This window comes from Falco cherrug, chromosome 3 (assembly GCF_023634085.1).
Source record: "Falco cherrug isolate bFalChe1 chromosome 3, bFalChe1.pri, whole genome shotgun sequence".
NCBI lineage: Eukaryota > Metazoa > Chordata > Aves > Falconiformes > Falconidae > Falco > Falco cherrug.
The window spans coordinates 87,812,140-87,830,814 of record NC_073699.1 but is presented as its reverse complement, the minus strand read 5'-3'; positions in this window follow the sequence as shown (position 1 = coordinate 87,830,814).

The window sequence follows — 18,675 nt, the reverse complement described above, 5'->3', positions numbered from 1 at the left end:
AACTGTGGGAAAAAATGCAAAGCATCATTTGTATGGACCTAAGTTTGGTACCTTCCAAGGCAAAAATATGACACAATTGTGATCAATAATTGCAAGGCTTCAAGTCAGTCCTAGCTAGGACAGCTATTGCGAAGAACCTGCACGGAGTCAAAGGATATTAATGGCATCTTTTCCTCTGTAACTTTTTTGAAAATCAAGTATTTGATATAAGCAAAATTAATCTGCATGATGAATGCATGCAAAGGGGCTCTCCCCTTTGCTGCCTTTCTGCTTCAGTTGTTTGTCACTGACTACCAGACACTTTTATTTAAATCCCTTAATGACTGGGAATGGAAACATAGCTCTGTGTGGCTTCCATGCTACCTAAAAACTGAATTCATACTCCCATCTATGACACAGATTCTGGGTGATATTAATCTCCCCCTGAGCATTCACTGGCCTTTTATCCCTCCTGCATTAAATGCAAGTCTTGGGGGAAGGGGCTTTTCCCACATTACATGTGCTTGTATGTATGTAATTGCAAACACAGAGCATCCAGCACAATACATCCCAGGTCTTGGCTGGGGCCTCAAGCTGTTACTGTAGCACAGAAAAAGAGGGAAAGAGACAAATGTCTGGCTAAACAGCCAAATGAATGGAGATAAAGAAAATCATGACTGAGGAGAACTGGTTGGAATAATGGGACTGGTTCAATTATGAAAAAGAGGACTGAAAAAAACAGAGAGTGCTCTATGCTCTGACTAGAACAAAAACATTTCATTCAGTCTTCAGGAAAAAAACCCACATCTATTGGGAAGAAGAGCAAAAAAATTGAGTACCTGTGGATGCGACACTTCAACTATCCATCATTTCCCATTTTTAGTCACAGGTTATCAAATACTTGAGAAATGGTACAGGTGTTGGTAGTGGCTTGAGAGTGGATTAGGGCTGTGCACCAACTGCCAAGAGTTAACAGCTTCTATTTTAATACCTTCCTGCTGGCCAGTGAAATACTGATCTCTTAGACAAACCTGCTTAAGTGCAAGAGGATGGCCAGTGCTCCTTAAATTAGCAGAGAAGGGCATAGGAGGTATTGCAAAGATTCAGAGGTATTTGTGAAATGTTGAGAAAGGTAATATTAGGTGGAAGCTGTTCCATCTTTCACAGCAAGGCAGTGAGCCAGCAAAGTGCTGGCTACCTAATTGCTGGTGAAACCTCACTTTCTCAAAGAAGGGATGTTTTCAGCTATAGCTTTTAGTTACAGACATGTCTCAGCCCTCACTTTAAGATGCAAAGATGCTGTTGATGTGGGAAAGAAAACATTGAGGGATGGGAAGGTATCAGCAGTTCGTCGAGTAGAATACTTCTGGAGTTCCCCTCTATCCTTAATTTCTTTAAGCTGTATCAGAGAGTTTTGCACACAGATCTGCAAAGCCCTGCTTAGTATGGCATGACTGTACTGAGCAAATAAGCAGAACTGGGGGTGAGAAAAAAACCAAAAACCCTAGCATTATAGCTAATGGCAGGACTAGATAGCCTCCCATCTAAGCACGCTTCTGGTTATATATTACTTATGCCTCAGGGAAGTCTTGTAGGGTAAATTAGTATTAATTTACACTAATAATTTTCAAATGAATAGATTTCAGTAATTTTAATGAGATTTCAATTTGCTTAACCAGTTAGAGAAGCTGAATCAAAGAGAGTTCCAATGATCCAGGCTTACCCTGCCTTGGATCACATGAGACACTGTGTGAGTTGGGGTGAAGAACATGTCCTTGTATCAGGCTGCATGTCCCCATGCAGAAGCTGGGATGCTGGTGGGACTGAACCACTGTTCCCTCCTCCTGGCACATGATAGTTCCTACGCCAGCAGTCTAAGAGGGGAACTCAGGGACCACATCCCTCTTGGAATTTTTTACTTGTTTCAAAAAATACTTCATCAGAAACAATAATCCTAGCCAAACTTGGTGTCCAGTCATCATAGGATATCAGTCAGCCCACTTCCTTATCTTGTTTGCAATGTTAGTTGCATGATAGAGATTGAAGGATGTAGTTAAAGGACTTGGTTTCCTCACCTCACCAGCTTTGGATGAAATTTCAGGTGCAGCACAGACCTTTTGCTGGTGTTCTGCTCTGGGTGTCCCAGGTATTATCCTCAAGCAAAAGCTTTTGTTGCAGGACAAGGAATGAACACAAGCCAGCTGGGAATGTACCCAGGCCACCACTGTTCTGAACTGAGTTTAATATGGTTGCTCAGAAATGAAAAATTATTCTACTTTTTACAGGGGAATACCTCTGAACTGAAATCCTCCCACCATCTAAGATAGCACAGTTGTTTGGGACAAGTTCTAATGGATGTGATCATGTGAAACCATCTAGTGGGTTAAGAGGCATCTTACGCTGTGCCTGTAGTGCAGTTCTTATGCCTTCACATTGATGTTATGGAGAGTAGAGCCCTCATTATCCATCTGTTCACCTGTAATAAATCATGCAAGCCATCCAACCCAGATTTCTCTTCTCATTGCTTCTATATAGATCAAACCCTCATGCTATATATACTGCCAGCATATTATAGAATTATTTGAAATTTATTTAACCTCTGATTCACTAATCTTACCTAAAACTTAATTATACATGGAACCAACCACTCCTGTCACTTTCCCACTCACCCAACACATAAAGCTGACTCATTGTCACTCCAAACTCATTATGTTGCAAATAATTTTATGTTCCTCAACCTCCACAGAGACCTTCCCTACCAATTAATACTTTAGATAAATGTTTTGTGAGAACTAAATAGGAGAAGAATGGCAAATAATGTTTTAAGCATTGTAAACTACTTTCTAGAAGTTTTTATCCAAAGGTAACACATAGCTATGAAGGAAATGTGTAGCTCCCCATTACTGTGAAATGAGACAGATTGCTCCAGAATAACCCTTTGAAAGTCAGCATGCTTAGTCTAAATTGAAAATCCTTAAATGCACTGGGGTTGCTAATTGTTCATGGCAAGACTGCTAAATATGTAAATTTCTAATTAAAATATAAATTAATCCTCACAAACTAATACCTGCTATCTGCAGAATGATGAGCAGAAGTTTTATGCCACTAATTAATGTTATCGCCTATTAGCTTTATTTACTTAAGTATATAATTCATGCCGCTTTGTTTTTTCTAATATGAAGCAGTAACATTTTTTTAATGGCATCACTCTAAAATAATTCCCGTCCTTTCTAACCTTTCCTTTGTATTTTAGGCTTTTTGGGTTGCTTTTAACATGTTAGTAGGTTAATTGAAGGCATTTTTCCATTATTAACTCTATATTTGATGTCATGGGGTAGGAGGAGAAAGAGTTGGGAATTGCTTTGAAGCATTCAAAAAAAAAAAAAGTCAATACTCATTATATTCAGAGTCTTGATGGATTAGATTATTATTTACCATTCCCAACTTTGATTGTTTTATAGGACAGTTGAATAGAATATAACTGTTGTATTAAAAGATTATAAAGTTCTTTCTGGATTAATAAAGCATTATAAATGCACTAGCATTCATCTCACAGGTATGAATATGTCTGAATATGACATTGTCTGTGCTTCAGGCTAGTTTTCTAAGGGAAAACATGACTTTTTGTCCTATTGTGTGTATAATGTTACCATGTAATAAATAGTATGTGATGAATTATCAGCAGCAGTGGCAAGAGAAAGGAAAGCTACACGTTATTTACGAATGGGACTGTAACATTTTCAATTGAAATTCAGCAAGGGATGCTGTTCAGTAAGAAATTCCCTGCCATCAAATATCATTACTGGGCAGCTTTCTAGTCTATTTTTGTTATGTGCCTTTTCCAATCTGCCCTCTGAATGTAGCTGATGGATTAATTTTCCCTCTTCAGGTATGGCTGCTTGGAGAAAGCTATCAACCACCATAAATTCATAGCAAAGCTGCTCTGCTGACTTGGTTGTGTCTGGTGCTCCTCCCAAGGGCCAGCTTGACGCTTGCACTAGATCCTCTCTCTGTGAGGAACTGTTCCCTAACAACAGATGGGGTAAGCAATCATTTGCCTGAGCAAATCAAGAGAAAGAATCCACTTCAACCTTTCCCGCTGGGATCAATTCCCACTTTCCAAATGCCACATGCAAAGCAAGTCCTGCCAACTGTTTGCAAGCTGCTACTCCAGTCTGGGATTTGTTCCCCCACCACCATGACTCATGGAGCCTGGCTTGTTCCAGTGTCCTGTTTACTGATAACATTAACTTTTACAGTATTACAGTGGTAAATGTTTACGGCTGGTCTTTGCTGGATTAATCTTTAATGAGGTTTTCACTAAACACAACTGTATGCTTCCTGACCGGGATCTTGCAGTAACCCGTGAGGAATTAAAATGCTAATTCATGCCACTCCTGACTTGAATTAGCTTTCTGAGAACAACAAACACTGGTCAAAATGACAATCAGTTAATTTGATATCAGCTTAGCCCCCACCCCAGAAGGAATCTACCCAGGATGGGACAAATCGATAATGAACTATTCTATGCTGAAAATTGTTCTCCTTCTTGCAAATTGTGATCATCTATTTAATGGGTAAAGAAATGAAAATGGGACTATTTGAGTTTATTAACAAGTATCCCGCAGGGTGTTATATCGCAGTGCCTGCTGAGATCTGCAATTAAAGTAAAAAAGAGGGGTTCATTTCACAACAGGAGTTTGGGGTTTCTTGGTACAGTGTTTCTTGGTTTAGTGTTTAAGATTTTTTATTGCCTTCACTGTGTATAAACTTCATTTGAGCGTTGCTGTTACTTTAAAGTTTGATCTTTTATTTAAACCTATCTTTGGGATGTGGAGGAGGCTCCTAGGTGAGTTCTTGAGGAACTTGTAAGGCCAGGATCACTTCTCAGAGAAGAGCTTAGGGTGCAGGCGGTAATTATTAATACTGATAAAAAACCCACATTCATTGTATCTTCCCCCAGACTTGTTGCACCACATACTTGGTGCAACCACTATGCTTGGAGGTTTACATACCACTGGAATATTAACACAATGTCCTGTCAGGTAGCATGTTGTGGGATCCTATGCATATTAGCTATAAATCTAATTGCTTTGAGTCTAATGCTGAATTGTACATTGACAGCAAAATCCAATTCACATCCCAGCCTCTCTTGTTCTAGTGATTGCTCCCTGATGTAGGTCTTCTTACCCATCCTAAAAAGTCCCTCTGGTTCTATTGTTATGGTAGGATTTAGGCACCGGTAGCACACTGTATGCTTCCTTTTCTTTTAGATGTTGCCTAGATCCTCAGCTGTTAAAAATCACAGTAGTTCAATTGACTATAGTGGAACCATGCCAATTAAAAATGTTTGAAGACCTGGCAAATTAAAGTCCTTTAAATCTATTTTAATGGGTTCTGCTATTCCATTCTTATTTTTATCTTTATGATTAATTTCTCAGAAGAAGACCAACAATCTTTTAACCAATGAATGTAGTGAATAAACTTTTATGGATTTTAACATGCAATAAAAATTTCTGCTAGGCATGATTTAATAATAAACATCCAATGACTTACAAGAAATTCCTTTCTGTGCTGTTGGTAGTTTGCGAGACAAGTACCAGACTGCATGGGTCATTGGACTGCCCAGAACAGCAGTTTCTGCTTATATAGGGAAGTTCCCCAAACAGTTTCAAACTGTGTGAGTCTCATCCATCACTAACATGCAGAAATCTCTTCAGCTGAGTGAAGCAGCTGCTTAAAAGTACTGAGTACTTTAGGAAGCGTAGTTTAAAAAAATCATAATTCACTAGAAATTTCTAGAGACTTAAGTTGTCCAGAAATATCCATAATTGATCAGAATCTTCCCTTTTGTTGGTTAAAAAGCCACAAAAAGTGTTTTTATAAAAATAAAACCCCACTTTGTTATATTATTCTGCAGTAGTTTTACTGCTTATATAGAGCCTTTCACCTGGAGTTCTCAGAATTACTATAACTAAAAGATCTACCACATTTATTAAGGATACACTTTTATTGGTCTGAATGTACTGAAGAAGCTAGGCTGGATTATATTAAGTTTACATAAAAGCAACATTTCTAATTCTAATAGTGTTCAGAGCATGAGAGCTGTGTTTGTGGAAAGGCAAAAGGTTCTTGCTGAAGATCAAGCAGGGCCATGCTCCTGGTGTTTGATGATTTGATGTTACTGAGCTGTTCCACGCTTTGTTAGAGACATAAACCTCCTTGCTGTTGCCTCACACATTTTCATTCCCCTAAATGTCTGCTTACAGCATAGATGTCTTTTAATGTATTTTTTTTAATTAAAAGGCAGTATTGTCAATACATAATTAATGATAGATATTAATGAAACCCAAAGTTTTAGAATTTTAAAGATAGGTTTTACTTTTTAAAGATAGGTTTCGCATTTTTACAGTGCACATGTCTAACATACTGTCTTTACATGCAATGGGGTAAAATGGGTGCTTCTAGGCACAGTGTTTTAGAATATACATTTAGAACATTTAGAATAACACATTTAGAATATGTGTTTTAGAAAACAACCTTAGGGTGTCTGTGTCCTACATGACAAAATAAGATGAAATTGCAATGCAGTTTGGCCAAACACATGAACTCTCTCCTGTACTTGTATGCCTAGAGTGGAGTCCCTTCAGTACCCTCACAATGCTGTCAGAAATGAAGCACATTTATGCATAGATATGAATTCAGTGCGATGTGTAATGATGTAGGAAAGCTGGTGGGGGAAGGACACAACAGACCTTGCTCATTCAATCACAACTGTTTGAAATGACATTTGGAAGGTAGCAACAGGCAACACTTAACATTTACGAGGAATTGCCTCCTTGCACTCCTGGGGCATTAAGTGTTCATTGCTGTCTGTGTAGGAGGGGTAGTGTGTGGAAAGTGTAATTTGCAGCAAGTATTTACTGTTTCTAAAGGTTTGTTGAATGCCAAGAGATTCTTTCAGTTTTGTTCCTGGAGAGGGGTTTTCACTTGCAGAGAGGAAAAATTAGCTAAATGTATATAGTATGAAATGGGGAGCTGGAGAATCCTTTACCTAGAATTATGATGCAGTTCTAATCTAGTTTACCAGAAAGCACATGAACTCTGTTGGAGTCTGATGTTTTTTGTTGATGTATTTTGAACTGAAAACTTCCCTGTTTGACAGTTATCTATACACAAGGCTATTCTGTTGTCTGCTAATCTGCCACCAAGAATTAAGTCTTATACAGAACTTTGCTGCTCCACATGAATAGTCAGCAGAATGTCAGCTTCAGGTTTGGTTTTTTTTGTGATCCATCTCCATGTTCCCAACCTGATCTTTGGAACAAATGGAGGAGAGAAAGTTAAGCCTTTGGACTCTTAGTGTTTCATGGCATGGTGTGATTACGAGCCAGCTTGACCCAGCAGATGCGTAGCCTGCTTACTGTGACACTATGCCTCATGGTACAAATGGGGTGTTGTTGCTATAAATTTTTATATCCCAGACTTCTATGACCCTTCCATTATCACCTCTGCATTAGGTCTTTCTGCATTTTCTCTTGGTTATTGGGAAAGCTGGAATGCTCAAAACTGCTGAGAAGTACTTCTAGAACATGTGAGTGAGGCTGAGAATCCCCCTTGGTCCTTGTGTCTCTGTTCATAGCCAGCTTCCCTGGGTTTTAGATACAGAAATTTGTCCTTTTGGTGTTTTGTGAACTACCAAAAAAAAAATAAAAAGGACTCATCTTAGACTTTTCAAGTTGCAGAGGTTGCAGATAAGCACAAAGAAACATGCTGCCAGTAGCTTCAGTTACATTAGCCCAGCTCAGGATGTGCAGTTCTGAGTAAATGGCAAAGCTGTGCTGAAAAAGTAATGTCAAAAGATGTCTTTAAGCTCTTTCTCCAAAGGTACAGCATGTTCTGGCCCATTCCCATATATGCAACAAAAATTATAATCAGGTGCAGAGATAGCTAGGTAAAGAAAGGAAAAGCCAAGGCCTATCTCTGCTAGCAATGCCCCTGTGGATGCAGCCATGGATCCCATTTGCCTTTGTTGCTGCAGTGGCACACAGCTGATTCGTGCACAGCCTGTTGTCCACCAGGACCTTCAGGTCCATGCCAGCAAAGCTGCCCCCTGGAACATTTTTTCGTTTCTGTTTTTGTTTAGAAAATTTGCATTAAATACAAAAAAATTGTAGATATATTAATAAACATATATTTGAAATTTCTGGCAAAAAAAAAATTATTTTAAAAGTATCTGCCGAGTCTTATTCCCTTTCCAGCTCTGCAGAGGCAATGACTACTTGCATGATTCTTCAGCCTTCCATCGAACCTTCCATCTATAGATGAAAGCAAACAAATGACCCAATTCCCAGAAAATCTGAGCAACATGAATTTACTTTATTTCTCTGGAAACTAAACCTCCCACTTAACTTACCAATGTCACTGATTGTGTAGCCTCAAACAGCTCTTGAATAGATAACACCCATCTCTTGATAGAACCGACTGCGTTGTTGGGTGTATTATTTACTGTCTGTGTAACAGTTTAGGCTTTTCAGATACAGAGTGCTACAGTCATTCAGGAGAGTTCAGTGGAAAATGGAAACAATTCTGTGGGAGGCTATCACAGAACATTTTCCTACTTTTTGATGAAGTTTTAAATTTCCTGACAGTCTCTGGTTTCCTTTCCAAAGATCCCTGCTTTCTTTTTGGGTATGTGGCACAGGTATAGCTGAACTGGTTAATAAAGTATTTCTTGTGTGTCATTAAAAGTTTTTAAAACATAAAATGTGGACAGTCTGGACCTGAACTAGACATTGATAGATAGGAAAAGGTTTATGGCTATTCCCTGTGATCTACCTGGCTGTCATGTAAGAGCACAAACCCTCTGCCCAAAGCCAATCTAGATGTTCCTTATGCCTGATCCCCTCCTCCTACCCCAGCTGGCTGGTAGGTATTAGCTGCATCTAGTGGTGTCTGAAAGATGACATCTTTCATGAATTCCTTATACCCTTTTCCATGACTGACTTGGCAATTTGTGTGCCAGTACATGAACATTATTTTCATTCCCCATAAGCTTTTCTGGTGTCCCAGTGGGGTACATTTCCCAGACCCTGGCCCTCATGAAGATTCATGCTGAAGGAAGTGAATCCCTCGACAGGTGGATTCACTAGGAGGCAGGCATCCTCTGCATCTCCCTCCCTAACAACACTCAAGGCCTTCCAGGGCAGAAAAATGGTGATATTTTGCTTGTGTTTGAATGAGTGTTTCTATTATACGCTGGGGAATAATCAGCTGTGTGAACTGTGCTTCAAATTAAAACCTTTATGCTACAGAAGAGGACAGTTATTTTTTTTCTCACCCTGTTTGGTTTATATGTGTAGAGGTTTAGCATTTTTTACTCAGCCAAAACAAATTACTTTCTGTGGTGGGATTCTTTTTTTCCCTTTACAGCCTGGGCATGTAGAAAAAAATGTGGAAACAATCAATGCCAGCTGAAAGATGGATACATCCTCTATTGAGTAAACAAAGTTACTGTGTATTGGCAAAAAGTTCCCTGCACTGGATCCTTCCTTGGACTCAAGTTGCCAGCTCCAATAAATCAGTATGCTGGGCTTCTACTTAGTCAATGTTTCTAGACAGCAACTAGAGAGTATCATACGTTAAAGTGTAATGAATCGTATCAGTAAGTAAGTCTACTCCTACCCTGTGTTAGAATCTATCATTATAACAAAGTGGCTGTCATCCTGATGTACGGGGGGACAAGACAGTCACCTGATAGATGGGTGCATCCTTTCCTCCCCAGTGAAAATACCCTGAGCTGGCTGAAGAGGAAAGTATCCCTCTTTTTTTATCCATGTGGCCTGCGTTTGAGACATGTACATCAAGAGCAGAAGGTTTTGTGGGGAGGAAGAACAGGGGATTTGACAGATATTTTACCTGTGATCATGAAAACAGTTTAATCACCTAAACAAGAGGTTTTAATTGTAAGTTCTCTTGCTGAGAAAAGGCTTTGTTCATTGCCTAGGTGCCAGCTTGCAGAGTGATTATGCCACACCTGCCTGCAATGAGGGGCTGCCCAAAGCCCCCCACAGCTTAAGTACTGGGGAAGAAGAGGGTTCCTCAGAGGAGTATGGAGGGAGTAAATGGCCTGGTGGAGTGTGAACTGGCTGCAAAGGGGCTTTGGTGCACATAGGTATATTCCAGGGCAGAACTTGGGTGGATAAAGGATTGTACATAGCTGGCTGTACTTATGCAATGGGGAATCTCACTTGGGGTCTGTGCCTTTGTATGTCATATTTAATCACCTAAATCTCTGAGGCTTGGAAGTCCTTTTCCCACACTGAAAGAGTGGGCTCTGGTTCTATCAATTACTATTTCTGGTTGTAATTTGGCTCAGAAGAATGCCTGAATAGTCCAGCTAGATTTGACATTTAGCTCATTCTGTGGGTGTTTTTTGTTTTTGTGGGATTTTTAAGCTTATTACATCTAGAATGAATGAGTTTCAATACATCTGGTGGGGCCCAATGACTAGACAGGGACAGCTCTGTAAAGTAGTCATGTCTTTTGTAGACCACTGCATTAAGCAGGATGCACATGACTAGGCAAAATGAGCTCTCTATGTCCCAAAGGCCATCTCTTATTTGTACAAAGTAGGCTAGGAGTTGCAGTGGGAAGAGCAGCAAAGAGGAAGTCAGCAGCTAATTTCACTGGTTAATATAATCTAGAGTCAAAATCAGAAATGCTCACTGATGGACTGGTCCTTCACCTGTTAGGCTGTGCTACCTTTCCATCAACATTAGACAACTGGATGGAGAATGCCTATCAAGTCTTTCCTCCCTCAAATGTCTTTGAACAACTAGTGTTTTAAATGAGCTAGATGAGGCTGATGAACATCAATCAGAAGTCAAGTGCTGATGGGATCACAGAAACTTGTGTGGGTAACTTTTGGCACCTGTGTCGTGGAAGCTGGACATTAGATGGGGAATAGCATTTCTTTTTGGTTTCACATTTGAAGTGCATGACTTAGTGCAACTAACAAAAAAACCCAGTTTCTTATTCTAGTGCATATTCCCTTGAAAATTGTCAATCACAGTGAAGCTCTGCAATTGTTTTGATGTAGGATCAGTTATCTCCTGCTTAATCAAATTGTGCTCCTTTTTCCTCAGGCTCTGTGCAGGGAGCAGATGGCACTTTTGTATTATACCACAAAAATGTTTGGCCTTATCATAAGGAGACACTTGGCAAGAGACATGGTAAAGTGCTGCTGCAGATGCCCCAGCTGAGTATTACCACAGGAGATGCTCAAATACAGTTTACTAAGATCATTTTCTCGGGGTTTTTTTTGGCATAACCAGCAGGTACCGAGCTGGCTGGAGGTTGAAGCCCAGAGACATAGCCAGCTTTTCTTGAGAATAAATTCTTCATCAGGAGTAAAACTGCCTCCTTTCTTAATACACACATTGCAATCTTCTTTAAACAAAAAAGCGGTGGTAATGTGAGGATGAACCTGAAGGAAAGGATGACTTGGAGAGTGAATAGTACTCCTGTGCACAAAACAGAACAGGCTGAGCTGCTGATTATCCTTTTGCTTAAGAGAACTGAATTACAAAATTTCCTGGGGGACTCCACTGACAATTTCAAGGCTCATGTCTTAGTTTTTCAAAGCTTACATAACCATTTGGCCAGGAAATACTAGGATAAGGCACAAAAACTCTTGAAGTCCAAACCTTGGTTTTGAAGGGAAGTAATTTCTGAAGACACAGTTTTAAGGGTGCTTCTTAGAGTGTGCCAAATGCACTCCTAAAGAATATCAGATTACTTGATCTCAAAGATTCCTCCAAAGCTGGTTCTGATAACGAAGGATGCTGTATGCTCAGAATACACCCTATGCTCAGTGATCCATTTTGCCCCAGAGGATCACAGCTGCTGCTTGAATTCTGCACAGAATTCAATTTCTGATATCTCCAGGACATGGATCATTAAATCATTTGAAAATCAGAACACAGGCCTTGCACTGGCACAAGGAGCCAGTGAAAAGCCAAATGCAAGATCGAAGCATAGGCTGAGCCATGGAGCGTTGCACTGTTGCAATAGGTACCAGATGGAGTCTTTGTATCATATTCAAATTCAACTTCAAATATGGTAAATCTGGGTGTTGCAGCCTGAAGCCTACAAACACATGGTCCAAATCTTTTTTTTGGTTGGATGGGGAACAATATATTTGAAAGCTAAAAGCAAAAGGCATTTGGGAAGCTAATACTGGGGAACTGCCCTAGCCTTGAGTAGTTGAACAAGACCTTTCAGCTGCTCTGTAGCCTGATGAAAGAGGGCTGAATGCCTTAGAAGGCAGAAAAGATGATATTTTGTCAGTTTTTTGAAGCTTCTGTCTTGTCACCTACATTCTGCCTGAAAACAACTCAAGTGAGAGGACCCAGCCCATGAACATAATTCCCCACTGATATTCAGATATATAGTTGTAGTAGACATCACTGGGCTGCATCAGTTGTTGGCTCAGACAACTGAGTTCCCCAGTGATAGTGTTGATAATCCAATAGCAATCCCTTGCTCCCACTTCACAGAAGACCTTTTCTAGCTGGTCTCAGGGGAAACTTCTTGACACCTACCCTGCTAGATCTGGAGCTTATTCTGGCAAGCTAGTGCTGTGAAAAACCTTGTTCTGTAGGAGAAATGAGATCTGACATATGCAGGTCTAACTATCAGTGGGATGCCTTTTTCACAAGATTTCACTGGGCCTGTTGCTCTATGCTGTCATGCAGAAAGGTGGTTGTGCCAACTTCAAAAGCTGTTTCTTGTTTCTGTCACTTGACACGGAATAAACTGTTTGGGGTTTCCATTTTTTTAATTATTTTTTTATTTTATTTATGCTCAAAAAGGCACTTGGATTTTTATTTTTTTAAAAAATATCTATATCCAGAAGAATTCTATGAATGTTTTATGCTCACTGATTTCATATGCATCTGCTCCTGGACATTCAGCACAGCTGCATGACTGTTCAACTTAGCCAAATGTAGTTTTTTAGATTTCCTGACTGGACGTATGAAACTGAATTAAAGGGGTTTGGAGGAGGTTGTGAATGAGTCATTTGAACATTTTATTTTGAATTAGGCTGATAGGATGAGGAAACACGTACTTTCTTTTTTGAGGATCCTTCACAAAATCATGGGTAAATTTTGTAATAGGTGGAGCAAAAGAAGACCAAAAGCACTCTTGTGCTTCTCCTCAAGAGACCTACTCCTGATGCCAAGTAGAAGAATAAAGCAACAGTAAGGGAGAACCGCTCACCACCAGATGATTTTGGTGTGAGCTGACAAGCATTAGGGAAGAAACAGGATCTAAAAGGAAAAGGAAAGCATGTGAAGGCATAGTTTGTGTTTGATTTCCTTCTGCTTTTCATAGAGTCATTTATCTAAATATTTCTTGTGATTCCTTCCAGCTGCTGCTTGAATAGGGCTTGTCTCTTTGCAGCCTCTTAATCACATCAGACTGGCACGGCAACTGCAGGTATCTCAGATACATTAGGACATATGGAATGTCACTAAAAAGCCTCTTTTTAGGCAACAAACTGGAGCCCTAGGGGCATGATTCAGTCTAAGATTGTCACATAAATATAGCTATCTTGGTTCCCACTACAGTTAATGGGGATCTAGTCAATGCAGTCGGTGGATATCTGGAATGATTCGTCTCACCATGAAGTACCAGTAGATTCTGGAACTGGAAGCAGCAAAGCCCAGTAGGCCAAAGAAGAAGAGAGAGCAGGTATAAGCCTTATGAAATCCGGAATGCCTATGCTACCTTTTCTTACTTTTACCCTGAAAATGGCTTGAGCTCAAAGGGTGGTATTCAGCCACTTACATTTAGGTATCTTCTGTGAAGCTGTTTATGTGTGATCTAATTGTCTAGTCTCCTTTTGTACTATCTGGCAAGAAATAAATGCTCTAGGGCCAGACCTATCTCATGGATTTTAAATATCTCGGTAGATGTATAAAACAGATCAGATGAATCAGGTTCCAAAAGTGTGTGTGTGTTTGTGTGTGGTAATTAATACATCCTTTTGGCCAGCGGTATCATTCCACAAAACTTAGAGGATCATTGTCACTTTGAAACATTTGCATCTCTATCAGATTTTGTTTAAACTGGTCTTAGCGTTTGCTACTGCAGAGCTGGTGGGACAAAAGGAGGGAGCAAGACAGCATAGGTACTGAAAGACAGAAGGACCCCTAAACACAAATACCTATGAATCTCCATGAAAAATGCTGCAAGTGAAGCACCCATGGATACATTAAGGAGACAAAGCCAATACACATTGCAGATGCATGTTGTGCTGTTCATTTGTGCTCTCCCTTTTGCCTCTTGGCAGGCAGATATATGCATCTAACACCAGGTAAAGTTCTTCTAATGATGCACACAGACTCATAAATACCGGGAAACTCTCCGTAGCTCACAAGGACAATTTCTTTCAGCCCACCACTTTTTTCCCCATAGAGTCAGAAAAGCAGAAGATGTATTATACTCTAAACCTTTCTCCTGGCTTATGTAATTTAATGTGTCATTTAGTGGGCTCAATTTCTTTTATCAAAGGGGCAGACACCCACTTTTTAAAATAAACGGCATTTCTGTGTGGGCTATTTTACCAACTGACCCCTCACAATTATCACAGGCTCACAGGAAAGAATAAAGTGGTCACTTGGTCTGTCGTCTTGCACCTGGGCAACAGGTACAACAAAGGGCATGAGGACTTGAAATATCAGGTAGGAAGTCAAAACCTCCACTCTACAGATTACAAAAATGAAACAAAATGCACACAAAAAAAGTGATTTAAGAAACCCAGAACTTGAAAGTGGTTGTATCATTTCTCAGAAAACTCTCAGGGTGTTATTAAAAGTAGAGGAGCAAGAAGAAAAAAAAAATACAAACCAACAAACCACCACCTGAGCTACACTAAATGATGGATAAATAATGGAACATTATGATCTCTATACTACAATGAGATTATATAAAGCAGAAGAGGGTTTTGGACACCAAATTGCCTTGTGGAAGACCAGATAAAACAAAGGCAAAATTAAAGACCATCCTAGTCAAAAGGCCAAAGACAACACATGGCCTCATAAAACTAAAGATGACTTTGTCCATGTTTCAGAAAGGAGTTCACCTCCTATCAGAACCCTTTATTCTGCCTTTTTTCCCAGATACTTTCAAATCCTGTACTGTATTTTAAAATCAAGCTTTTCCCTATCTATAGTATCAACTTATTACAGTACATTGACAGAAATTAGTTAATTAGCTAACTGTATGAAGGCCCTGAAGATGAGGTTCTTACTGTAAATATGAGGAAGTTGTGGGTGTTTTCGAGGTAACCAAAACTTCATGTTCAAGGAAAAAAAATATTCTGGACTCAGAGTTTGTATATTCAGCCCTATTCTGCCTAGACTAATGGACATGCAGAGAAAGACACAATAACATTTAACTGAGATATCTTCAGGGGTTGCCCATTTGCCCTATGATACTTTGAAAATCAGTAGAGAGAATGAGGTTCCTGCAGAAGGTGACTTAGATGTTTAGCTGTTTTCTCCTCTACACGTCAATGGATGCTTGATTTCATTGCTTAGGTAAATTACTACTACTAGATGGAGTGAATCTGAACTCCCAGCATGGTGCAGGACTATTTATTAGAAAAACTGCTACATAACAGCTATTATATTTAAATTTAACCTATAGCTTATTCAACAATAGCTCATCCATATAAATTAATCTTTATCTAACTCATTTTGTGATCTCCCACAAAAAAGACATTCACTCCCCAAAATAGCCACCTTGTTATGTTTTGTTTCCTAAAATCCACCCTATGTTTGTGGTGTGATCTAACATAGGCACAACTGCCAATGAAATTAGTGTGGGATGCATTTCTCAAAATGAAGAGTAGAACTGGGACTCTTTGGGCTGGGGAAATATTTGCGGTAGAAATAAAGTGGGTTAGATGGTAACTGATTCTGAGCGTAGACAAGCTCTTTCTGGTGGGCAGCCTTATTCAGGCAGACCTTCTACAGGGGAAAGAGTAGGTCTGCCTAGCCATAAATGGCAGAATGAAGATGCTAAGGGAATACAGTGCAAGTCTGTGCATGGTTTTTTTTGCTTCTGAAGTGAACAGAGCCTACCTTTCTGAATTGTTATGTATTCTCTAACACACAATAGCAGATGATACAATAGAATTCTCATACCAGAAATTAAGTATACCGATTCCTTTGATGAAATTAGATAACAACAGAATTATCTCATTTTGCTGCAGTTTTCTCTTAGTATGTAAATGACATTTCATTTTTGCCTCTTTTTAGGAAACATGCTGCTTCTGACAACCATATTGTAGCCTAAGATACCTTTGAGAATTTCAGGATTTCAGATGCTTTCAGTTTGGGAAATAGCATTACTCGGTGATAGGTCTCTCCATCCAATCTTCATGTTGAGCATAAACCACTGTCCTGGGGTGTGCCAGCACGGGTGAAATTCCTTTGGATATTCCCACTTCATGGCAGTTACGTACTCTTCCTGCTTTCTCATTTTCTGCGGCTGTTAGACTACTGGGAGAAAGGTTCAGCAGAACAAGGAGAACCCCAGGGTGTTTGTTCCCTGAACCCAGAAGGTGCTAGTGCTTCTAATTTCTTTACAGTTTTTTTTTTTTGTCTTTGGCCTCTGCAGAAACAAATAAGCTGTGATTAATGCCGATGAAAGCATTAGGGAGATGATTTCCTCTCCTCCCACCAAAATTATTAACTGGAATGCACAGTCTGAGAAAATCCAATTAAAACTATATCATATGGCTGTATTTCCTTCATCATCTATATAAAGGGATGGATAAAGGGAATCTGCTATTCCCTTTCTCTCCATAATTTAGGTTGTAAAGTCAGTAGTCAAGGTTGTTCTCATCTGGAGTATGATTCTGTTACACTTCACACATTTATCTCATTATTTTTAACAGGTATGGGTAACAGTACTTTTTTCTCTTTAACACATTTCAGTTATACTGTGTGCACTCGGGGTGACTTCACTGTTAGCAACACTACACTACCTGTCAAATTAAGACTTGAAGAGTGGGATTGAAGAGAAATGAATAGAACTTGTAAATTAAAACATTTTCCCTACACCATCTGGTCATGACCTTTTCTTTTCTGAAAACTCAACCTCCTGCCCTGTGCTGTGGGTGAGATATTTTTTAACATGCAGTGTGCAAATCTTGAAAAAAAAAACCTCTGGAGTTTCGAAACCCTTTTATGACTGCCCACAATGATAATAATTCAATCTGTAAAGGACTGTAAACACAAGACTTTCTTGCAACACAGGACATTCCTACAGTACTAAGAACATTTTTTTTCAGTTCTTTCTCCATTGAAAAATGAAAGATGTTTTGCATGTAAAGGCAAAGCTGAAATTGATGTGGATAGGGCAATCTCCGAAGACCTCAGTATTAAGGAAATGGTCAGTCCTGTGTCTTTCATGTCACATGAATTATTTTTATTGACTTCTGAGGAGTAAGATTAGGCCCACAGACACTTTACCTCCTAATCCATAGCTGCCCACAGCAAGTCAATTAGTTCTGAACAGCTTTACTCATATCAACACAAATGCTTTAAAATGTGCTTGAGCAACTACATTTGCTATTTCAGCTGGCTAAGCCAGACTATTTGTAAGAATAGAAAAGCAATCATTCCACAGGCCTGGACTGCCGCAGGCCAAAGTTACAGTGGTTCAGCTAAGTCTCTTGGGTTCTGTTTTTGACTGTCCAGTCTCTTATTGAGTCTTGCAAGTCTCTAGAAGTCCATTAGAAATTCTTGCCCATTAGAAGTTCTGATGTCCTTGGATGTCTTTCTCACCTTTAGATCTTTCGATCCTGAGCTTGTCCCATCAGAGGTAACAGAACAAAGGGTGCATCCATGCTTTGACAACTCAAATACTACTTCCAACTGCTGGCAATGGTAAGTTTGCACTGTAAAATGGACAAAATTCAACAAAGGTCTGCAATTTGACTTAAATGTGACATGTTGGGCAGGTGGGCTGAAGTGATCCAAAAAGCTGTCTATACTATCGTGCTGTTTTGATGTAGGGAGCGATTAGTAAGCAGAATAATCCCATTCGTACTCCTTCCCACTCAGATACTCTTATCCTAATTAAGAATAACAGTACTTACTCTGGTTTACTTTATATTACTTTCTAAATGTTTTATATAAAAGTGAAAAAAGCCAGTCAGGCAGTTACACAAGTAAACTGGTATCATTGTATCAGTGGAATAAGAAATATTTTCCTATGCAAGCAGCCTTTCATCCTTTCAAGCTAAATTGGGGCTATGACACAGACACCTGGGTGCCAAGACTATAAAAATAATGATAGTATACACGGTGCTTTATTTGGGATACATTTTTTATTTATTTAATTCCTCCCAGCCTTAATTGGTATGCCTCAGAAGGGATCATCTCCAGAGGCTTTTTCAATGCATATTAATCATCTGGGAATGCAGAGGAAACCACCTCTGCTGTGAGAATAGCTTGATTTCTCTCTGAGGGAAAGGGATTGAATCTCAGTGCCTCTTTAATGACATTATTTGTTATTTTCAGGACAGCCAGTTGCATCCTAATGGAATTCAAACATAACACAAGATAAAAAGAAATAAACAGTTGCCAATGTGCTCCTTATAATTACCTATGCAGT